This window comes from Hyperolius riggenbachi, unplaced genomic scaffold (genome assembly GCF_040937935.1).
Source record: "Hyperolius riggenbachi isolate aHypRig1 unplaced genomic scaffold, aHypRig1.pri scaffold_142, whole genome shotgun sequence".
Taxonomy (NCBI): domain Eukaryota; kingdom Metazoa; phylum Chordata; class Amphibia; order Anura; family Hyperoliidae; genus Hyperolius; species Hyperolius riggenbachi.
Genome location: NW_027152356.1, coordinates 425,715 through 451,489, shown reverse-complemented (window position 1 = coordinate 451,489; position 25,775 = coordinate 425,715). Strand labels below are relative to the sequence as shown.

General features: G+C 45.9%; 1 pseudogene; it reads left to right on the top strand.

Annotated features, from left to right (window-relative positions):
* LOC137543655 (guanylate-binding protein 3-like) overlaps nt 1–25,481 on the top strand; it is a 59,912-nt pseudogene extending 34,431 nt beyond the window's left edge.
* Nucleotides 25,482–25,775: the final 294 nt, after the last annotated feature.

Genomic DNA, 25,775 nt, shown 5'->3' with positions numbered 1-25,775 from the left:
GAAAAACAATCCATTGAATCTAGGTACTGATTTCCCTAATCGCATGCATGAAAAAAGGGTGCCGTGAAAAAAAGGGCCCGATTTATTAACAAATTTGGCACCAGGTATTAACGACATTTGATAATGAGAACCATCGTTGTCAAGCTTCATTAACGATATTTACTGTTGCAACAAAAAAACAGGATATAATAATGAATAAATATTAACGTTAAATGTCGTTGCGTTTTTTGTCAATACTGCTTAAAGAGAATCTGTATTGTTAAAATCGCACAAAAGTAAACATACCAGTGCGTTAGGGGACATCTCCTATTCCCCTCTGTCACAATTTCGCCGCTCCTCGCCGCATTAAAAGTGGTTAAAAACAGTTTTAAAAAGTTTGTTTATAAACAAACAAAATGGCCACCAAAACAGGAAGTAGGTTGATGTACAGTATGTCCACACATAGAAAATACATTCATACACAAGCAGGCTGTATACACCCTTCCTTTTGAATCTCAAGAGATCATTTGTGTGCTTCATTCCCCCTGCAGCTATCTTCCACTGAAGTGTCAGGCTGTTTCTTCCTTCAGAGTGCAGACAGCTCTGCCTGTATGTAATTCCTCAGTATGTAAAAGCCCAGCCAGCTTAGAGGAGGATTTATCCAGCTTGTAAAAGATAATAGAGCAGAGAGAAGCTGCACTAATCTAAATAACACACAGCAGTGTGCAGAGAGGGGCCTGGGGGGGGGGGGGGAGATGCATCACAGAACCACAACACTGAAGAACTTGGCAGCCTTCCAGACACAGGCTGACAAGTCTGACAAGAGAGAGATAAGCTGATTTATTACAGAGATGGTGATAGTAGAACATGCTGCAGTAAGCCAGAACACATTAGAATAGCTTTTGGAACTTGTAGGATGATAAAAAACAGGATGCAATTTTTGTTACGGAGTCTCTTTAACCCAACCCTACCCTCACACAGAACCCTCCCCTGGTGGTGCCTAACCCTAACCACCCCCCTGGTGTTGCCTAAAACTAACCGCCGCCTAGGTGGTCCCTAACCCTAACCACTCCACCTGGTGGTGCCTAACCCTAACCACTCCCTCTGCAGAAACACCCTTGTACAAATAATAACGATATTACCTTTGAAAATGTAAAATCTGTACTTATTAACGAAATAATATGACAAAAACTATAACGTTGTAAACTTCTAAAGCGATAACTACCTCAAAAACTATAATGTTCTAATGTTATTAACGACATTTTTTGCCTCACCCTTTCTTCTGCTTTTTTGGCCGTATTAAGGATAATTGCATTAAAGTCTATGGCGGCACCCTTTTCGCCCACCCTCAGCCGGCGCCCTTTTTTCCTGCTATCCCCCAATCATACCCGGATGAGACCTCCCAGCAGCAGCCATTCAGTCATGCGATGCATGAAGAACGTCTTTGTGCACCAGACAGTGAAGCATACCCAGGTGACAACCTACGGTTCATTTGGACAGCAGTGTCACCTGATACGGAATTGGATTGGAAGCCAGCAAATTACTGCTCACTGGCTTCTACAGTATGTGGATGGGTGGGGTCACCACTGCTATTTTATATGTGGGCTACCGATATTTAAAGGTGCAGTGGGCCCCATCTATAATTTATACATTTTGTGTTTGGGGGCCAGTGAAAAAGCCTTGGGGGGCCGCATTCGGCCAACGGACCTTAGTTTGAGGACCACTGCTCTAGAAGCTCATATATGAGAACACAAAAGTGTATTCTACTTGTGGATAACATTTATATATTATTAGTGGAAAACACACAATTTGCCAACACTGATTTTGCAGCAAAACTGGCAAATTCACTGTAAGGTTTGTTTGTTTTTTTGCAACAAAGAACGATGCCAAATTCCCCTTGGATACATGAGTGAAAGTGTCCACTGTGGGAAGAGTGAGAAATCTTAAATTTTAATGATATCTGCACATTTTTCTTTCAGGTGAGTTTAGTGTTGAAGCGGACCTGAGCTCAGAACTTCCTCACTGCTCTAAAATATATGCAACAGCATAACAAGCTTTAAAGCAAAACATTTCTTTGTTACAGCCGATACAAACCCTGCAACAAATCTGCAGTGTGTCCACTTGCTGCTTTCTTGGAAAATGACGTATTGTTAACACCCTGTGTTTACAAATTAGCTGATCTGCCGTGGCAGAGGAAATTCCTGAGCTGACACAGCTGAGAGATCTAATTTAACTGGGGATCCTTCACAGATGAGGGGGAATTAGACAGGCTAAACTCTCTAAATACATACAGGGTACATTTCTCTCTGTTTTCCTTCTGTCCTGTGCAAAAGTTCAGGTCCACTTTAAGCACTTGTGCCTTTGCTCATGCCTTCATGTCGAAATGTATTTTGGCCTGAGCACGTTGGAAGCTTTGCTCTGTTTTTCTTTTAAAATACTTCTATTCAATAGTTATGTTAATCATGCTTTGCAGGCTGAAGAGGTGTTACTTACATACCTAAATGCCAAAGAAGAAACTGGAGCTACAATACTAGTGGCAGATGTAACTCTTGGCAAGGTAGAGAAGGCAAAAGAACGTAAGTGATTGCCTTAAAAAAAAAGCTGTTTTTTTGCACACATGATTGATGGCTAAAATAATGGCTTTTGCATTCCCTGACACCACATCTTCCATCTTAGAAAACCACATCTTTTATCTAGGATCATTTGAAGAGGGCACGGCTATCTCCACTATAGATTATAGCGCTTATACAGAAATCGTGGCGCAGACAGTATTCAATTGGCACTCGCTTTAACAGCAGCTACATTTTGTAGCCACTATTTGTAGCTGCTATTTTTAACGTGTTGCCACTATTTTTAGCTGATATTTTCTATGTATAGCGCTACAATTTGTTGCCACTGTTTGTAGTTGCAGAGATTAAGGGTTAGGCACCACTAGGGGTCGGGTTAAGGGTTCGGCACCTCCAAGGGGGGTTAAGGGTTAGAGTAGGGAGAGGTTAGGTCATAGTAAAATATCAGTAAATATTATCAATATTTTACTATATTATTGTAGTAGAATATTGGTAACACTACCGATTATTTATTTCCACTATCCTGCACCCTTTTAAACTTGTGGCTTTTTTCAATGTATGCTTTTATCTTTTCAACTTGGAACGTTTGTAATTTTACCGCCTTAAGGCCCATACACACGTCGGATTTCCGCCCGGCGGATCGCTCAAACTCACCCTTATCAAGCGAACGACAGTCTGTACACACGCCCGATTTAGCGGGCGAACGACAGAACGATGGGACGTTCAAACGACCCGTTGTTCGCGGAAATTCGACGTGTGTATGGGCCTTAAGGCCCACTATTCCCAGCTGCCCTTGGACCGGCAGCATCCTAACCCCCCCACCCCCCTCGCCCCCCAAACAAAGCAGGGATTAGATTGTAGTCTCCTCTGAGAACAGTTAGTCAAGAAATGGCAGGGATTACACTAAAAGCTCCTTTGAGAACATTTAGTGACATGATGGCAGGGATTAGATTGTAGTCTCCTCTGAGGACAGTTAGTAAAGTGATGGCAGGGATTACACTATAAACTCCTCTGAGAACATTTAGTGACATGATGGCAGGGATTAGATTGTAGTCTCCTCTGAGGACAGTTAGTAAAGTGATGGCAGGGATTACACTATAAACTCCTCTGAGAACATTTAGTGACATGATGGCAGGGATTAGATTGTAGTCTCCTCTGAGGACAGTTAGTAAAGTGATGGCAGGGATTACACTATAAACTCCTCTGAGGACAGTTAGTGACATGACAGCAGGGATTACATTGTAGGCTCCTCTGAGGACAGTAAGTGACATGATGGCAGGGATTAGATTGTAAGCTCCTTGGGAAGCGGCACATTCGGTGAGTGACAGGCAGCTCGGAGATCACTGTAAGTGGCTGTTCGCTGCCCCTTCATTTCCCGAGTGCCGCCCCGGAGCCCTTGTTCAATCCATGGACAAGGAGCTCTTCCTCACCTCCAGTGCCCCAGGAGGAAGTGGGGCTACCAATGCATGGGGGGGGGGTCATGGTGGCATCTGGGAGTCCCCTTTAAGAAGGGGACCCCCAGATGCCCGCCTTCCTGCCTGGAGAAATGAGTATAGGGGTACAAAAGTACCCCTTACCCATTTCCACAAAGGGTTAAATGAAATAAAAACACAACAAATGACATTTAAGTCACTTTATAATCTGGGCCCTGGATACTTGCAAGAAATGTTGCAGCTGTGTAGCACTCATACCCAGAGTCCACCTGAAAACTTCTGCCTTCTGTCATGCCGCTCCTACATTATGGAACCCCTCAGCAGATCAGGACAGCTCCATCTCTGGACGTGTTTGAATCCAGACTGAAAACCCACTTGTTCAGTTTGGCATTTGCGGAAATATAATTTTGCTGTGTTAACACTTCATCCTACTACCAATTACTGAATGTGACTGAGAGAGCCTAAGCGCTTTGAGTCCTATCAGAGAAAAGCACTATACAAATGTTATTGTTAAAAGTCCTTTATTTTTTTAACCTCCCTTGCATTCAATTTCGGCAGGATTTCTGTGCAAAAAGTGGTTCAATTAATTTTCGTGAAATTTTTACTTGCAACTTACTAAAACCCGTCAAGCAGGGGTTCTAGTATGCGTTTTGAGTACAATAAAAGTTTCAAAACAAAATCATGTCAAAAACGTATATTAAAATTTCTAAAATAAACTTTTTACTCACAAATAGAAAAATCCTCCTCATATAAGAATAGCAACAATAACAATAATATTTTTATAGCGCTTTTCTCCCTGGGGACTCAAAGCGCTGTGACCCTGCATTATGCAGTCTCAAAGGCTAGGGAAAAGAGGTGAGTTTTTAGCCTTTTTTTAAAGCTGTCCAGAGAAGGAGCCTCTCGTACTGATTGTGGAAGTGAGTTCCATAGAGTAGGGGCTGCATAGGAAAAGGCCCGAGCACCAAATGTTAAGTGTGTCCTGGGAATAATCAGATTCATCTTGTTGGCAGAGCGGAGGGTGCTTGGAGGGGCATAAAGTTCCAATAGATCCGCTATGTATTTGGGTCCCATGTGGTTTAGAGCCTTGAATGTCTGCAGGCAGATCTTAAAATTGATTCTCCATTTTACTGGCAACCAGTGAAGAGTTTCCAGTACTGGGTGATGTGTGAGCTGCGGGGGGCATTGGCTAGGAGTCTGGCTGCAGCATTCTGTACTAGCTGTAGGGGGTGCAGAACCTTATCTGTAGATCCGATGAACAGGGTATTGCAGTAGTCTAGGCGGGAGGATACAAATGCATGAACCAGGGCAGGTAGGTCTTCAGCTGGGATAAGGTGTTTGATTTTCGCTATATTTCTTAGATGGAAGAAGGAAGACTTGATGACAGCTGATACCTGCTGTCTGAGTTTTAGATTTCCATCCAGGATCACCCCAAGGTTTCGCACAGAGTCTTTATACTGTACAGTATCTCCCCCAATTGCTAGCTTGAGGTGATGATCGTTTTGAACTTTATCCATTGTGTGTGGACCACCTACCACCAACACCTCTGTTTTGTCAGAGTTCAGCCTCAATTAGCTGGTGTTCATCCAATGGGCAATATAAATATGGATGAAGAAATAAATCTACAGATGCAGAAATAAATACCGTACAGTGTTTACCTAAAACATCTCTCTTGTGTAGTACAACAACTAAGGGCCAGTTCACACACACACTTGCATGTCATTTACCGCCGTTTATGCAAAAGCAGCATTTTGATCTTTATTTTTTCCACTGTCTGGGATCAGCAGGGTCTGGTCATTCTGGGGTCCATTAGCGCCACACTCTTGTGTCCCCCTGCGGGATGAAAAATTATGATTGCTGGGAATCGCCACTGAAAGTCGGCAAATAATTTTCTGCATGCTTGCAGAAAAGCATTTGGACGAGACTCTGGGCAGGTGAATGAGACATCCGCCTGAACCAGCCCTAAAGGTCCATACACACACTGGTCTGAACTCTGAGTGGTGCACCATAATGACTTCCATGGCGGGAGTGGTCCTTATGGTCAGACCACGTGACTACATCAGGCGCACAATGATTGCATGAAGATCTGGTGTGTTAGATTTTTAGCAATGCCCGGGCACAGCACAATAGCATTGTTCTTGCTGCTCTCACCCCCAGAAACTTCTCCATTACACACACTCATCGTTTCTCCGTTCCTCCCTGCATAGAAAAAAAACGCTTAGTGTGCAAAAGCTGATTACACTTCTGTACAGTGTTGTTAGTGCACTGTCACCTTTGGCTGATGACACCTCTGTTGCGATGTGCGAGGGACGAAGGGACGACAAGCGCATCTGACTTAGCGGCTTCCAGCGGGTGGGGAGGTGCCAAGAACAATGCCGTTGGGTCATGCTTAGGCATAAGTAAAGGTCCGAAATGCTATATCTTTAGGGATCTTCAGGATCTTCATTGGGCCACTGTACAGACTCTGGTCTGCTGCACAACTCTTAGCTATGGTGGTCGTTATAGTCTGTCACGGCTGAGTTCAGACCAGTGTGGCAATAAGTGTATTCTCTGTACAATATACAGTACGGTATTAGATTCCAGAAGTTTTCTGTTATGCTTCTGTAATTTTCTGCAATGTTGTTATATGTGCCTACTGGTGGGGCACAAACACCATTATAACTCTTCCCAGGCCAGTTTTCAGCGTGGACGACCTATCTCGTCTATACTGACTGTAGAAAGTTTTTTAACAACGAGTCAGCCTCGTCATTGCCACCAGGGAGGCTACTTAGTAAGTAGCTTCTACACTTCTACAACCATCTGGAATCTTTTACCTAGTTCATCTGGACACCCGAGTGGAGTCCGGTTTGTTCATCTCCTCCTACCCTCAATAATTGGTTGCCCATTTGCAACCCTCTTTTGTGAGTACCACCATTTATTACAATATCCTACACATTGTTGTTACCTACTACACCATTGGGGCTCCCATTGTCTCTGTTCTTTTTTCAGGGTGCTTTTTGGTCACCCTACACATCCACTTCCCATTGACTAACTCAGGCTTGCATTGTTGGGTCTCTATAAAACCACATGATCATGCATCTTATATCCCCATATGATGGATAACCATGTGCTATGTTGTATAACCATTTGCTACCTCTCTGTCTGTCACCCCTTGTTTACATTGTATGTATCCTTATCTATTGCCCAGCGCTACTTAACTACTTCCCGACCGCCGTATAGACAAATGGCGGCCGGGAAGCAGACGCCGCAAGGACCGCCGTATTGACAAATGGCGGCGGTCCTTGTTTGGGCATGGGCGGAGCGATCGCGTCATCCGTGACGCGATCCTCCGCCTCCGCCTGTCGCCGCTCACTCGCCGCAACATCCCGCCGGCCATACGGAAGCGCCGGCGGGATGTTAACCCGACGATCGCCGCATACAAAGTGTATAATACACTTTGTAATGTTTACAAAGTGTATTATACAGGCTGCCTCCTGCCCTGGTGGTCCCAGTGTCCGAGGGACCACCAGGGCAGGCTGCAGCCACCCTAGTCTGCACCAAGCACACTGATTTTCTCCCCCCCCCCCGCCCCAGATCGCCCACAGCACCCATCAGACCCCCCCCTGCCCACCCCCCAGACCCCTGTTTGCACCCAATCACCCCCCTAATCACCCATCAATCACTCCCTGTCACTATCTGTCAACGCTATTTTTTTTTATACCCCCCCCCTGCCCCCTGCTCCCTCCTGATCACCCCCCCACCCCCCAGATTCTCCCCAGACCCCCCCCCAGACCCCCCCCCCATGCACTGTATGCATCTATCCCCCCTGATCACCTGTCAATCACCTGTCAATCACCTGTCAATCACCCGTCAATCACCCATCAATCACCCATCAATCACCCCCTGTCACTGCCACCCATCAATCAGCCCCTAACCTGCCCCTTGCGGGCAATCTGATCACCCCCCCACACCAATAGATCGCCCGCAGATCCGACATCAGATCACCTCCCAAATCCATTGTTTACATCTATTCTCTCCTCTAAACACACACTAATTACCCATCAATCACCCATCAATCACCCCCTATCACCACCTGTCACTTTTACCTATCAGATCAGACCCTAATCTGCCCCTTGCGGGCACCCAATCACCCGCCCACACGCTCAGATTGCCCTCAGACCCCCCCTTATCAATTCACCAGTGCATTCATTACATCTGTTCTTCCCTGTAATAACCCACTGATCACCTGTCAATCACCTATCACCCATCAATCACCCCCTGTCACTGCCACCCATCAATCAGCCCCTAACCTGCCCCTTGCGGGCAATCTGATCACCCACCCACACCATTAGATCGCCCGCAAACCCGCCGTCAGATTACCTCCCAAATGTATTGTTTACATCTGTTATCTTCTCTAAACACCCACTAATTACCCATCAATCACCCATCAATCACCCCCTATCACTGTTACCTATCAGATCAGACCCTAATCTGCCCCTTGCGGGCACCCAATCACCCGCCTACATGCTCAGATTACCCTCAGACCCCCCCCCCCCTTATCAATTCACCAGGGCATTATTTACATCTATCCTTCCCTGTAATAACCCACTGATCACCTGTCAATCACCTGCCAATCACCTATCACCCATCAATCACCCCCTGTCACCCCCTGTCACTGCCACCCAACAATCAGCCCCTAACCTGCCCCTTGCGGGCAATCTGATTACCCACCCACACCAATAGATCGCCCGCAGATCCGACATCAGATCACCACCCAAGCGCAGCGTTTACTCTCCTCTACACACCCACTAATTACCCATCAATCACCCATCAATCACCCCCTATCACCACCTGTCACTGTTACCCATCAGATCAGACCCTAATCTGCCCCTTGCGGGCACCCAATCACCCGCCTACACGCTCAGATTACCCTCAGACCCCCCCTTATCAATTCGCCAGTGCAATATTTACATCTGTTCTCCCCTGTAATAACCCACTGATTACCTGTCAATCACCTGTCAATCACCTATCAATCACCCATCAATCACCCCCTGTCACTGCCACCCATCAATCACCCCCTGTCACTGCCACCCATCAATCACCCGCTGTCACTGCCACCCATCAATCAGCCCCTAACCTGCCCCTTGCGGGCAATCTGATCACCCACCCACACCAATAGATCGCTCGCAGATCCGACGTCCGATCACCTCCCAAGTGCAGTGTTTACATCTGTTCTCTACCCTAAACACCCACTAATTACCCATCAATCACCCCCTGTCACTGCTACCTATCAGATTAGACCCCTATCTGCCCCTAGGGCACTCAATCACCCGCCCACACCCTCAGAATGCCCTCAGACCCCAGCCCTGATCACCTTGCCAGTGCATTGCTTGCATCTATTCCCCCCTCTAATCACACCTTGAGACACCCATCAATCACCTCCTGTCACCCCCTAGCACACCTACCCATCAGATCAGGCCCTAATTTGCCCCGTGTGGGCTCCTGATCACTCGGCCAAACCCTCAGATCCCCCTCAGACCCCCTTCCGATCACCTCCCCAGTGCATTGATTGCATCTATTTTCCCCTCTAACCACCCCCTGAGACACCCATCAATCACCTCCTGTCACCCCCCTAGCACTCCTATCCATCAGATCAGGCCCAATACAACCTGTCATCTAAAAGGCCACCCTGCTTATGACCGGTTCCACAAAATTCGCCCCCTCATAGACCACCTGTCATCAAAATTTGCAGATGCTTATACCCCTGAACAGTCATTTTGAGACATTTGGTTTCCAGACTACTCACGGTTTTGGGCCCGTAAAATGCCAGGGCGGTATAGGAACCCCACAAGTGTCCCCATTTTAGAAAAAAAGACACCCCAAGGTATTCTGTTAGGTGTATGACGAGTTCATAGAAGATTTTATTTTTTGTCAAAAGTTAGCGGAAATTGATTTTTATTGTTTTTTTTCCACAAAGTGTCACTTTCCGCTAACTTTTGACAAAAAAATAACATCTTCTATGAACTCGTCATACACCTAACAAAATACCTTGGGGTGTCTTCTTTCTAAAATGGGGTCACTTGTGGGGTTCCTATACTGCCCTGGCATTTTAGGGGCCCTAAACCGCGAGGAGTAGTCTAGAAAACAAATGCCTCAAAATGACCTGTGAATAGGACGTTGGGCCCCTTAGCGCACCTAGGCTGCAAAAAAGTGTCACACATGTGGTACCGCCGTACTCAGGAAAAGTAGTATAATGTGTTTTGGGGTGTATTTTTACACATACCCATGCTGGGTGGGAGAAATTTCTATGTAAATGGACAATTGTGTGTAAAAAAAATCAAACAATTGTCATTTACAGAGATATTTCTCCCACTTAGCATGGGTATGTGTAAAAATACACCCCAAAACGCATTATACTACTTCTCCTGAGTACGGCGGTACCACATGTGTGGCACTTTTTTACACCCTAAGTACGCTAAGGGGCCCAAAGTCCAATGAGTACCTTTAGGATTTCACAGGTCATTTTGCGACATTTGGTTTCAAGACTACTCCTCACGGTTTAGGGCCCCTAAAATGCCAGGGCAGTATAGGAACCCCACAAATGACCCCATTCTAGAAAGAAGACACCCAAAGGTATTCCGTACGGAGTATGGTGAGTTCATAGAAGATTTTATTTTTTGTCACAAGTTAGCGGAAAATGACTCTTTGTGAAAAAAAACTATTAAAATCAATTTCCGCTAACTTGTGACAAAAAAATAAAAACTTCTATGAACTCACCATACTCCTAACGGAATACCTTGGGGTGTCTTCCTTCTAAAATGGGGTCATTAGTGGGGTTCCTATACTGCCCTGGCATTTTAGGGGCCCTAAACCGCGAGGAGTAGTCTTGAAACAAAAATGACCTGTGAAATCCTAAAGGTACTCATTGGACTTTGGGCCCCTTAGTGCAGTTAGGGTGCAAAAAAGTGCCACACATGTGGTATCGCCGTACTCAGGAGAAGTAGTATAATGTGTTTTGTGGTGTATTTTTACACATACCCATGCTGAGTGGGAGAAAGATCCCTGTAAATGGACAATTGTGTGTAAAACAAATTAACAAATTGTCATTTGCAGAGATATTTCTCCCACCCAGCATGGGTATGTGTAAAAATACACCCCAAAACACATTATACTACTTCTCCTGAGTACGGCAATACCACATGTGTGGCACTTTTTTGCAGCCTAACTGCGCTAAGGGGTCCAAAGTCCAATGAGCACCTTTAGGCTTTACAGGGGTGCTTACAATTTAGCACCCCCCAAAATGTCAGGACAGTAAACACACCCCACAAATGACCCCATTTTGGAAAGTAGACCCTTCAAGGTATTCAGAGAGGGGCATGGTGAGTCCGTGGCAGATTTCATTTTTTTATGTCGCAAGTTAGAAGAAATGGAAACTTTTTTTTTTTTTTTTTTTTCTCACAAAGTGTCATTTTCCGCTTACTTGTGACAAAAAATAATATCTTCTATGAACTCACTATGCCTCTCAGTGAATACTTTGGGATGTCTTCTTTCCAAAATGGGGTCATTTGGGGGGTATTTATACTATCCTGGAATTCTAGCCCCTCATGAAACATGACAGGGGGTCAGAAAAGTCAGAGATGCTTGAAAATGGGAAAATTCACTTTTTGCACCATAGTTTGTAAACGCTATAACTTTTACCCAAACCAATAAATATACACTGAATGGGTTTTTTTTTATCAAAAACATGTTTGTCCACATTTTTCGCGCTGCATGTATACAGAAATTTTACTTTATTTGAAAAATGTCAGCACAGAAAGTTAAAAAAATCATTTTTTTGCCAAAATTCATGTCTTTTTTGATGAATATAATAAAAAGTAAAAATCGCAGGAGCAATCAAATAGCAGCAAAAGAAAGCTTTATTAGTGACAAGATAAGGAGCCAAAATTCATTTACGTGGTAGGTTGTATGAGCGAGCAATAAACCGTGAAAGCTGCAGTGGTCTGAATGGAAAAAAAGTGGCCGGTCCTTAAGGGGTAGAAAGCCCTAGGTCCTCAAGTGGTTAAAGGACTTACGAGGCCAAATTAGTCAAAGTTAATTACCTGTATAATCTTTTACAGCACGGAGGATGCCGTCCGCGCCCTCCGTGCTGATCCGCCGGGTCCCCCCCCCAGTAAAAGATTATACAGGTAATTCACTTTTTTGACTAATTTGGCCTCGTAAGTCCTTTAATATGTTGGCACTTTATAAATGCAATAAATAATAAAGAATGGTAATGTCATTTATACTGCCCTCTCCCTTTTTTTAGAGGAAGAAATTAGGAAAAAAAATAAGGATATGGAAGCAAAAATCCAAGAAAAGAAAGAGGCTGAAGAAATTAGGAAGTTGGAGGAAACACAAGCCATTCTCACGAAGACCCTTAGCGAGTTGGAAAAGCAGATGGTAGAAGAAAGAAAACTGATGAGTGAGAAATTGGAGCAAGCCATCAAGGAAAAGGAGAAGGTATTACATTTTATATCTTGGCCCATATGCAACTAACCTTTTCTGCTGAGTCTTCTCTTAGGAGATCATTTTTCTTCAGGAGATCATTTTTCAGCAGCTTACGATTAAAAAAGTACCAAGACGTATGTGAAAAAGTACTATAAAATGATTCTGAATACTTTCTTGCTTGCTGGTGGCATACAAGGCATTTTTTGACAAGTTGTGAAAATATCACCTAGGTGAAAACTCAGGAGAAAAAGCTAATTGCATGTGGGCCCTTGTCTTCTTGCCAAATCATCACTTCTACATGTTCATCACTTCTGAACAGCAGATGTTACGTTTGCAACTTTGCAGTGGTTTTGCAAAAGCATGCATACCAACTGGAAGTACAATGCACAACAAATACAGAGAATCGTTTGGATAACATAGAAGAATAATTGATCAATGTCTCATCATAATCTGAAATAAAAACGTAGAATAAATAAACATTTGCAGTAAATAAAAAAACAAAAAAACAAAAAACATTGAAATCTATGCATGAACCTAAATGCATACAAATCATTTGACTCTTCAAAATAACCACCTTTGGTAGATATCACTTCTGATTATGAATACAGGATCTTCTCAAAAAATTAGCATATTGTGATAAAGTTCATTATTTTCTGTAATGTACTGATAAACCTTAGACTTTCATATATTTTAGATTCAAATACACACAACTGAAGTAGTTCAAGCCTTTTATTGTTTTTTTAATGATGATTTTGGCATACAGCTCATGAAAACTCAAATTTCCTATCTCAAAAAATTAGCATACGTCATCCGACCAATAAAAGATAAGTGTTTTTAAAACAAAAACAGTCAACCTTCAAATAATTATGTTCAGTTATGCACTCAATACTTGGTCGGGAATCCTTTTGCAGAAATGACTGCTTCAATGCGGCGTGGCATGGAGGCAATCAGCCTGTGGCACTGCTCAGGTGTTATGGAGGCCCAGGATGCTTCGATAGCGGCTTAAAGCTCATCCAGAGTGTTGGGTCTTGCGTCTCTCAACTTTCTCTTCACAATATCCCACAGATTCTCTATGGGGTTCAGGTCAGGAGAGTTGGCAGGCCAATTGAGCACAGTAATACCATTGTCAGTAAACCATTTACCAGTGGTTTTGGCACTGTGAGCAGGTGCCAGGTCGTGCTGAAAAATGAAATCTTCATCTCCATAAAGCTTTTCAGCAGATGGAAGCATGAAGTGTTTCAAAATCTCCTGATAGCTAGCTGCATTGACCCTGCCCTTGATAAAACACAGTGGACCAACACCAGCATCTGACATGGCACCCCAGACCATCACTGACTGTGGGTACTTGACACTGGACTTCAGGCATTTTGGCATTTCCCTCTCCCCAGTCTTCCTCCAGACTCTGGCACCTTGATTTCCGAATGACATGTAAAAGTTGCTTTCATCCGAAAAAAGTACTTTGGACCACTGAGCAACAGTCCAGTGCTTCTTCTCTGTAGCCCAGGTCAGGCGCTTCTGCCACTGTTTCTAGTTCAAAAGTGGGTTCATGCTTCCATCTGCTGAAAAGCTTTATGGAGATGAAGATTTCATTTTTCAGTACGACCTGGCACTAGTGTTGGGCGAACAGTGTTCGCCACTGTTCGGGTTCTGCAGAACATCACCCTGTTCGGGTGATGTTCGAGTTCGGCCGAACACCTGACGGTGCTCGGCCAAACCGTTCGGCCACATGGCCGAACTAAGAGCGCATGGCCGAACGTTCCCCGAACGTTCGGCTAGCGCTGTGATTGGCCGAACGGGTCACGTGGTTCGGGCCCGAACGCGCTCTGATTGGCCGAACGGTCACGTGGTTCGGGTAAATAAATACCCGAACCACGTCATATCTCCGCCATTTCTCTGTGGGTTTAGCTTTGGGTAGGCAGGCAGGGTAGTTCGCTCTCCAGCCACGCTAGCCAGGGTCCCCCCCAGTCATTGTGTGTCGCTGCTGGGAACAGTAGTACACCGCTCGCTCAGCCACACTATATATATAGCATTGTTTACTGCCACTGTGTACCTCGCTCAGCCACACTATATATAGCATTGTGTTTTCTGACACTCTGTGTACACGGCTTAGCCTGGCTATATAGCATTGTGTGTACTGCCACTGTGCACCTCGCTCAGTCACGCTATATATAGCATTGTGTTTTCTGACACTCTGTGTACACGGCTTAGCCTGACTATATAGCATTGTGTGTACTGCCACTGTGCACCTCGCTCAGCCACGCTATATATAGCATTGTGTTTTCTGACACTCTGTGTACACGGCTTAGCCTGACTATATAGCATTGTGTGTACTGCCACTGTGCACCTCGCTCAGCCACGCTATATATAGCATTGTGTTTACTGCCACTCTGTGTACACCGCTCAGCCAGACTATATACCATTGTTTACTGACACTCTGTGTACACCGCTCAGCCAGACTATATACCATTGTTTACTGACACTCTGTGTACACCGCTCAGCCAGACTATATACCATTGTTTACTGACACTCTGTGTACACGGCTCAGCCTGACTATATAGCATTGTGTGTACTGCCACTGTACACCTCGCTCAGCCACGCTATATATAGCATTGTGTTTACTGCCACTCTGTGTACACGGCTTAGCCTGACTATATAGCATTGTGTGTGTACTGCCACTGTGCACCTCGCTCAGCCACGCTATATATAGCATTGTGTTTACTGCCACTCTGTGTACACCGCTCAGCCAGACTATATACCATTGTTTACTGACACTCTGTGTACACCGCTCAGCCAGACTATATACCATTGTTTACTGACACTCTGTGTACACGGCTCAGCCTGACTATATAGCATTGTGTGTACTGCCACTGTGCACCTCGCTCAGCCACGCTATATATAGCATTGTGTTTACTGCCACTCTGTGTACACTGCTCAGCCAGACTATATAGCATTGTGTGTACTGCCACTCTGTGTACACGGCTCAGCCAGACTATATATCATTGTGTGTACTGCCACTCTGTGTACACCGCTCAGCCAGACTATATAGCATTGTGTGTACTGCCACTCTGTGTACACCGCTCAGCCAGACTATATACCATTGTTTACTGACACTCTGTGTACACCGCTCAGCCAGACTATATAGCATTGTGTGTACTGCCACTGTGCACCTTGCTCAGCCACGCTATATATAGCATTGTGTTTACTGCCACTCTGTGTACACCGCTCAGCCAGACTATATACCATTGTTTACTGACACTCTGTGTACACCGCTCAGCCAGACTATATACCATTGTTTACTGACACTTTGTGTACACGGCTCAGCCTGACTATATAGCATTGTGTGTACTGCCACTGTGTACCTCGCTCAGCCACGTTATATATAGCATTGTTTACTGACACTCTGTGTACACCGCTCAGCCAGACTATATAGCATTGTGTGTACTGCCACTCTGTGTACACGGCTCAGCCAGACTATATATCATTGTGTGTACTGCCACTCTGTGTACACCGCTCAGCCAGACTATATAGCATTGTGTGTACTGCCACTCTGTGTACACCGCTCAGCCAGACTATATACCATTGTTTACTGACACTCTGTGTACACCGCTCAGCCAGACTATATACCATTGTTTACTGACACTGTGTGTACACCGCTCAGCCAGACTATATAACATTGTGTGTACTGCCACTGTGTACCTCGCTCAGCCACGCTATATATAGCATTGTTTACTGACACTCTGTGCACACGGCTCAGCCAGACTATATAGCATTGTGTACTGCCACTCTGTGTACACCGCTCAGCCAGACTATATAGCATTGTGTGTACTGCCACTCTGTGTACACCGCTCAGCCAGACTATATAGCATTGTGTTTACTTCCACTCTGTGTCTGCTGGGCCTGGGAACAGTAGTACACCGCTCACCTGCCACTGCATAGCATTGTGCTCTGTGTCGATGCTGGGAATAGTGGTACACCGCTCACCCGCCACTGTATAGCATTGTGCTCTGTGTCGCTGCTGGGAATAGTGGTACTGTATAGCATTTCTGTACTGCCACTGTACTGCTGCCAGTCAGCGTGTACTGTAAGGATAAGTGAAATGAGGAAGAAATCCGGTGAAAGAGGAAGGGGCAAGGGAAGAGGTGTTTCCCCTGACGGTTCACGTACAGGCCACAGGGGAGCACCCAAGAAAACCCACTCAATACCGCCCATGTTGTCCAGGACAACAACCCTCACAGATCCAAAAGAACAGGACCAGATAATTACTTGGATGACCTCTCAAGCGTCCAGCAGTGGGTTAAGCAGCACCAGCACATCACGCACGAGGTCCGAGTCCTCAGCCAGTTACAAGGAGCCAGTGGGCACAAAGCTGACACAACCGGCAGCGACACCACGCACACAACTGCCAGATAACCAGTCCGATGAATTACCTCAGGACACAATGGGGTATTCGCAGGAGCTATTCCCAGCCCAACAAACTTCCACCTTTCAAAGGTCAATGGAGGAACAGCCAGAAATGTTGTGCCCGGATTCACAACCATTAACTGTGGGAAATGCACCGCGCACTGAAATACAAGGCGAGTCCGAGGAGGACTCGGAAACCCAAATCCCAGAGCAAGTTGGGCAGGAGGGGTTGCAATTGCAGGAGGTCGGCCGACAAGATCTGGAAGACGACGTTGGAGTGAGCTGCGCAGAGGTTGTTCTGGGGAGCTCTACTCCACGGCGGCGGCCCCCCACAATGACATATGACGAGTTTGAGGAGATGGAAGAGGAGGGTATGGACAATGTGGACATAGACCCAGATTTTGTTTGTGAACGAGAACATCGCCGTCGTAGCAGCAGCACAGATGAGTCTGTTGAAGAACCCACTGCTGCACGAGTTCGCCTTGTGCCACAAGGTAGGCGGCGCGCAATTTCAGGCACCACAAGCGTGGAAGTTCAAGTGAGAGGCAAAAGAGGAGCAAACAGAAATCGCCAGCAAGGAGGCAGGTGCTCCAAAGTCTGGGCTTTCTTTGAAGACTGCACTGAGGATGTTACCATGGCGATTTGCAAGGTGTGCAAGACCCGCCTGAGCAGGGGGAAAAGTATTAACAACCTCTCCACCACCAGCATGAGCCGCCACATGCTATCCAAACATCCCACTCTGTGGGCAAACGCGGCAGGACAGGGTACCAGCAACACTGCCTCCCTTGGGTTCACCAGACTCACCACCAGACCCGCCTCAGCAGCAGCAGTAGCCCAGCCATTGCGTGGTTCACAACATTCACAAACATCAGACGACGCTGACACTGTCACTTTCCGGAGTAGTGCTCTTCAGGTCTCCCAGTGTTCATCAAACACAACAACCAACAGCCCTTCCGTGTGCAGCGCTACGGTTCAGTTGTCTGTGTCGGAGATGTTTGAGCGCAAGAGGAAATTGCCAGCAAATGACCCCCGGGCCGTGGCAGTAACAGCCAGCATAGCCAAGCTTCTGGCCTGCGAAATGCTGCCATATCGAGTGGTGGAGACAAACAGCTTCAAGGGCATGATGTCAGTGGCCATCCCACGTTACGTGGTTCCCAGCCGCTACCACTTTGCGCGCTCTGCAGTGCCTGAGTTGCATGAGCACGTGGTCAGCAAAATAACCCGAAGCTTGAAGAATGCCGTTGCCTGCAAGGTTCACCTCACCACTGACACTTGGACGAGTGCGTTCGGACAGGGTCGATACATCTCCCTTACCGCGCACTGGGTGAACCTTGTGGAGCCTGGCAGCGATTCCTCACCTGCTACGGCGCGGGTGTTGCCCACGCCGCAAACAGCTGTACCGCCGTCCCTCCCACTGGATAACAACAGCAGCACCTACCTCTCTGACTCCTTCTCCTCCAACGCATCTCAAAGCTGTACCTCATCCGGAAACGCTAACCCAGCAGCAGTAGGATCATGGAAGCAGTGCAGCACAGCTGTTGGCATGCGTCAGCAAGCGTTACTGAAGCTGATCTGCCTTGGGGATAAGCAGCACACAGGGGAGGAAATTTGGAAGGGAATAAAGGAACAGACGGATTTGTGGCTGGCACCGCTGGACCTGAAACCGGGCATGCTTGTGTGTGATAATGGGAGTAATCTCATTCGCGCTTTAAGGTTGGCTAAGCTGACACACATCCCTTGCCTGGCGCACGTGATGAACCTAGTAGTTCAGCGGTTCCTGAGGACATACCCAGGCGTGGCCGATCTTCTGTTGAAGGTGCGTCGAGTGGCCAAACATTGTAGAAATTCCAGTACTGCTTCGGGGGCACTCGCCAAGATGCAGGAGCGCTTCAATCTCCCCCACCATCGCTTGCTGTGTGATGTCCCTACGCGCTGGAATTCTACGCTGCACATGCTAGCACGCTTTTGTGAGCAGAAGAGTGCAGTGGTCCAGTACATGACGGCGCAGTACCGAGGCGCATCCGGACAGCTGCCAAGCTTCTGTGGATCCGATTGGGCCAACATGTTGGACCTCTGCCAAGTCCTCCAAAATTTTGAGCAATCCACGTTGCTTGTGAGCAGTGACAACTCTTCAGTCAGCATTACCATACCACTGCTGTGTTAACTGAAGAGGTCAATGTTGAAAATCAAGGAAACAGCTGTCATGATGCAACTGGGGGAATCTGAAGGAGAAAACGATCAGCGTGATGGTACCAACATCAGGCCATCCGCCTCAGGGAACGCTGGCCCCAGCAGCTATGACGAAGAAGAGGAGGAGGAACAGCTGGAGTTGGAGCAGGAATTTCATGCCACCACTGACGAGGGCCAGAGCGGTGCACGTTGGACTTCCACAATTCAGCGCGAATGGTCAGCAGAAGCAGACCAGGAGGAAGGTGACGACTATGATGCATCACAACAACTATCACAACGCTCACAAGAGGATGATGAGGATTCTGGTAGGACTCTGGCACACATGGCTCAATTCATGCTAGACTGCATTGAACGCGACCCACGCATTGTGCGCATTCTGGACAACACCAATTACTGGGTTTATACCCTTCTGGATCCACGGTACAAACACAATGTTCCAAAACTGCTTGAAGAAAGAGTCAGACAGGTCAAAATGGAAGAATACCAGCAGGCCCTTGTGGAGACTTTAGAGAGGAGATTGACATCCTCCCCCTCCTCTAGCCAGTTGTACGCCGACAGACTGACTTCCGTAAACCCAGGACGACCAGGAGGGCAGCAAACAACGCAAGCCGCAGCTAGTGCCCAAAAGGGAATGGTATCGGCAGTGTCCTTGGAGTGGGAAAATTTTCTGACACCCATGCAGCAGCAGCCCACTGAACAGCAAGCGTGCAGATCCACCTCCAACACCGATCGCCTGGAGAAGATGGTCAAGGACTACATGTCAGATGACATAGCTGTGTCGAACAATCCATCTGCACCCTTCAACTATTGGGTATCGAAGCTAGACACCTGGCACGAACTGGCAATGTACGCAATAGAGGTGCTGGCTTGCCCGGCAGCCAGCGTTATGTCGGAACGCTGTTTCAGTGCTGCCGGAGGCATCGTCACAGATCGGCGTATCCGCCTCTCCACAGAAAATGCAGACCGTCTGACTCAAATTAAAATGAATCAATCCTGGATTGGAAACGACTACGCAACACTCCAGGACCCCAACCAAGTAACATGACCAATGAACATCTGGGATGGTGTAGCGTTTCCGGTCCCTGTTTATTGAACCTCTCATCTGTATTACATTTATGACTGCATGGCGGCAAAAAGCATTGCTGCTATATCCGCACGCTTTTTGTCCTCATGCAAGGCCTGGGTTGTTGTGTCTCAAAAAGCATGGCCTTCTCCTCCTGCGCCTCCTCCTGTTCCATCACGTCTGCTGCTGCTGGGTTAGCGTTGCCGCGTGGTCCCTGTTTATTGAACCACTTATCTTTATTACATTTATGACTGCATGGCGGTACAAAGCATGCTATCCGCACGCTTTTTGTCCTCATGCAGGGCCTGGGTTGTTGTGTCTCAAAAAGCATGGCCTTCTCCTCCTGCGCCTGCTCATGTTCCATCACGTGTGCTGCTGCTGCTGCTGGGTTAGCGTTGCCGGTCCCTGTTTATGGAACCTCTTATCTTTATTACATTTATGACTGCATGGCGGTACAAAGCATGCTATCCGCACGCTTCTTGTCCTCATGCAAGGCCTGGGTTGTTGTGTCTCACAAAGCGTGGCCTTCTCCTCCTGCGCCTCCTCCTGTTCCATCACGTCTGCTGCTGCTGGGTTAGCGTTGCCGCGTGGTCCCTGTTTATTGAACCACTTATCTTTATTACATTTATGACTGCATGGCGGTACAAAGCATGCTATCCGCACGCTTCTTGTCCTCATGCAAGGCCTGGGTTGTTGTGTCTCACAAAGCGTGGCCTTCTCCTCCTGCGCCTCCTCCTGTTCCATCCCGTCTGCTGCTGCTGGGTTAGCGTTGCCGCGTGGTCCCTGTTTTTTGAACCACTTATCTTTATTACATTTATGACTGCATGGCGGTACAAAGCATGCTATCCGCACGCTTCTTGTCCTCATGCAAGGCCTGGGTTGTTGTGTCTCACAAAGCGTGGCCTTCTCCTCCTGCGCCTTCTCCTGTTCCATCACGTCTGCTGCTGCTGTGTTAGCGTTGCCGCGTGGTCCCTGTTTATTGAACCACTTATCTTTATTACATTTATGACTGCATGGCGGTACAAAGCATGCTATCCGCACGCTTCTTGTCCTCATGCAAGGCCTGGGTTGTTGTGTCTCACAAAGCGTGGCCTTCTCCTCCTGCGCCACCCTCCTCCTGTTCCATCACGTGTGCTGCTGCTGGGTTAGCGTTACTGGTCCCTTTTCCTGGAACCTCTTATATGTATTACATTTATGACTGCATGCCGACAAAAAGCATGTTACCTGTGCAAAGAAAACAGACATTTCCTGCATTTAAAAGACAGTTTTCCCTTTGAAACTTTAAAATCGATTTTCTCAAAAACTATAAGCTCTTTTTGCTAAAAAATTTTTCCTCTTGTACCCACTCCCAAGGTGCACATACCCTGTAAATTTGGGGTATGTAGCATGTAAGGAGGCTTTACAAAGCACAAAAGTTCGGGTCCCCATTGACTTCCATTATGTTCGGAGTTCGGGTCGAACACCCGAACATCGCGGCCATGTTCGGCCTGTTCGGCCCGAACCCGAACATCTAGATGTTCGCCCAACACTACCTGGCACCTGCTCACAGTGCCAAAATCACTGGTAAATGGTTTACTGACAATGGTATTACTGTGCTCAATTGGCCTGCCAACTCTCCTGACCTGAACCCCATAGAGAATCTGTGGGATATTGTGAAGAGAAAGTTGAGAGACGCAAGACCCAACACTCTGGATGAGCTTAAGGCCACTATCGAAGCATCCTGGGCCTCCATAACACCTGAGCAGTGCCACGGGCTGATTGTCTCCATGCCACGCCGCATTGAAGCAGCCATTTCTGCAAAAGGATTCCCGACCAAGTATTGAGTGCATAAATGAACTTTATTATTTGAAGGTTGACTTTTTTTTGTTTTAAAAACACTTTTCTTTTATTGGTCGGATGAAATATGCAAATTTTTTGAGGTAGAAAATTTGGGTTTTCATGAGCTGTATGCCAAAATCATCAATATTAAAACAATAAAAGGCTTGAACTGCTTCAGTTGTGTGTATTTGAATCTAAAATATATGAAAGTCTAATGTTTATCAGTACATTACAGAAAATAATGAACGTTATCACAATATGCTAATTTTTTGAGAAGATCCTGTATACTTGCAACATTCTTTGTAAGATCAATACGTAAAATTCAAGCACCCTAATACTGCGCTCATATACGGAGCAGAAAAGTCTATATTTGTCCCAATACAAGCAACAACCACATAGGACTCAATCATGTCCTGTAATAAACAGTTAGTATCAGTGTCAGTGGGAGTGCTCCTCCTGGATGCGTGCACCATCGATAAACATTCAAACTATGGGTGGATAAGCGCTCTCCAGTGCTTGTACTTCTAGAGTCAGTTGAAATAAACAGCCCCCCTTCGGGGAAAGACTCACCAGACTTCGCGGCCTTCTGGGCCCGCTCTCGCTTTTGGGGTATTGGCCACCCCGCAGCCTCACTGGCACTCCGCTGTACGATATTCCCAGTCACTAATGCACGCCGCTCCTCCCTTGCAGCCAGTCAGTATTCTGTTCTTAGAAGTAGAACAGAATACTGACTGGAGAGAGAATACTGGAGAGCGCTTATCCACCCACAGTTTGAACATTCTTTGTAAGATGGCAATTACATGTTCTTCCAAACTCTGTTGCCCAATTTTGGCAGAAATTAATTCTTTCTACAGGTTTCACAGATTATTTTCTACATAATCATTTTTATGGCAGACATCACTTTTTTATCACAATTTTCATGAAAATCCAAAGAATATCTGCATTAAAGCCTTTCAAGACATACTCAATAGTGTAATGTGTGGTTCCCCGGTAAGGTTTGCATAACCTAGTTAATGCAGGTTTTGCTATTAGCACAATGCCCGCTATTTCATTATCGGTAGTACCGGTAAAATTGCCCTGCTCTCTCTGAGCAGATTTACCAACATCAGCTGAATATACAAACGGGATGAAAAGACACCTATTTGATAATAAAATGAATTAAATTCTCTAAAATAAATAAGGTTTGAGGTGGCTTACCTCAATGAAGACAAATTCATGTATAAATGAATAATCTTTAATAGCATTGGCAATGCGTTTCTTGGGTCTCCACCCACATCAAATGCCTAGAATTGTTAACAAAAAAAGCGCTAAAACACTCTGTAGAATAAAAGTCTAGCACTTTTTTTGGTAACGATTATAGGCACTTGATTTGGCCAAGGAAGTTTTATAGATTTTAATTATTTGTATTATCCTTTGGGTGGCTTTTCATCCTGTTTGTGCATTTAATACCACCCCCGTCTCAGGGTAGGGGATACCCTTGGACCCTATCTACAGGTCTCTAGGACCCTTTTTTCCTTGAAAGGTGCGACCATTTCTGGCTGACTGGGACCCCCGAGTGGAGTCGGGTTTATTGACCTTCACCTGACTGCAGAGGTTGGTTGTTCCATTGCAACCTACCTTTGTGAGTACCCTTTGTATACTATGGGCCTGATTCACAAAGCGGTGCAAACACTTTGCACGCCTGTGAAAAGCCCTTTATCACGTGATCTGAAGGAATTCGCGCGAACTCCCGCGCGCAAAGTTTTGCGCGCGCAGCGCACCGTGCTTCGCGTGAAGAGCCCATTAAACCCTTTGGGACTTTGCGCGCGCGATTTATAGCACAAAGCGGTGATAACTTTGCTAGTGCAAAGGTTATCACGCCCAAAGTCTTTTAGGCGTGATAACTGAGTTATCACCGCTTTGTGAATCAGGCCCCATGTATTATTTAATCTATTGAGTGTGATATACTACACCATTTGGGCTCCCTTTGTCTGTGTTTTTTTTTGGTTTAGGGTGACACCTCCCCCCCCCCCCCTTTACACAAACACACACATACACACACACACCTTTTATCAGCTGAATATACCCCACTGGTTTTTATTTTATATGCACACAAATTGAGGTAAAGTGAAAATAAACTTATGATGACAAAAATGTATAGTGTACAAAAAACCCTGGACTATCATGGATTCTCATATTCTTATTTTGCCTCCAAAGTTTAAAACTCTAGTTTGAAGATTAAATTCATCCTTTCTGTTTGTTATGAGGATTTATTGAACTTTTATCTCTTCCCTGTTGTCAGTAATTTTTATACCATCACTTACAAGGTTTATTATCTCTTATCGGGAGGAATCTTGCTTCAGTTCTGCCTTACCAGACTGCTGAGAGACTCAGGTTCATAGCACCAAGGTTATTAAAGGGACACTGTAGGGGGGTCGGGGGAAAATGAGTTGAACTTACCCGGGGCTTCTAATGGTCCCCCGCAGACATTCTGTGCCCGCGCAGCCACTCACCGATGCTCCGGCCCCGCCTCCAGTTCACTTCTGGAATTTCAGACTTTAAAGTCAGAAAACCACTGCGCCTGCATTGCCGTGTCCTCGATCCCGCTGATGTCACCAGGAGTGTATTGCACAAGTCCAGTATGGTCTTTGGTCTGCGCAGTATGCTCCTGCTGCCATCAGCGGGAGCGAGGACACGGCAATGCAGGTGCAGTGGTTTTCTGACTTTAAAGTCAGAAATTCCAGAAGTGAACCGGAGGCGGGGCCGGAGCATCGGTGAGTGGCTGCGCGGGCACAGGATGTCTGCGGGGGACCATTAGAAGCCCTGGGTAAGTTCAACTCATTTTCTCCCGACCCCCCTACAGTGTCCCTTTAAGTCTTACATAGAAAATATAAAAAATAAAGTTCTACATAGGATTCATGTATAAACACCTTTATCTATACAAGTTACTTGTGACTTTTGGTTTCACTAAATGACGGCAAATTACACAACTAGCGTAGCGTTCTTTGATTATGTAGCGCAACTCATGATACCGCGATAATGTGAGTTGAGCTATGAATAGGGATGGTCAATGAAATGCAAACAATTTCAAGTTCATGCAGCATTATGCAAATTTTGTACACAAATGGATGCAGCTTGAAAATTAACCAATCAAATCCTGCTGAGGTAAAATTTGATTGTTCAATTTTCAAGCTGCATACATTTGCGTGCACAATTTGGATAATCCTGCATCAACTCAAAATTATTTGCATCTCATTGACCATCCCTAGCTATGTATACAAAGTGTGCTACATTAGTTGCATAAATACTAGTAAAATAGCCATACACAGCTTGAGGACCTTAAATTTACCTGCATTTGGTGAATATGCCCCTAGGCTGAGTAAACTGAAGCACTTCCTTCATTATTCCTTGCAATGCATAAAGCTAAACTGCATGGGCTGGATTTTTCTCAGCTTAAGTGTTGTCTCCCCCCCAACACTTCTCTTCTCTTCACAGGAGCGGGACTTGTACAAGAACCAGGGACTTGAAGAACAAGCCAAGATATTCCAAGCACAGATTGATGACTTGAGGAAGCAACAAAAGAAATAACTACAGGAAAGACTCAAAGAAAAAGCTGTAATAAGACAGCAATAGATATACTTGTAGAGACATTTTCAATGTATTGTTGGAGGGTTCAGACAGACCGTCATTCCTCTAGCTACAGATGTGATTAGGAGAAGAACAACAGATTTATTGTCCCCTTGCAATGTCTCCATCTATCCTTGCTGTGGCACTCGTCTGTGCTACTCATTCAACAGAGCACCAGAGAGAACCCTTTGAAGATGCTTGCCCTGAGAAATATTCTATTGTGTTCAACTCAAGGCCCCATAAAGAAATCCTAGA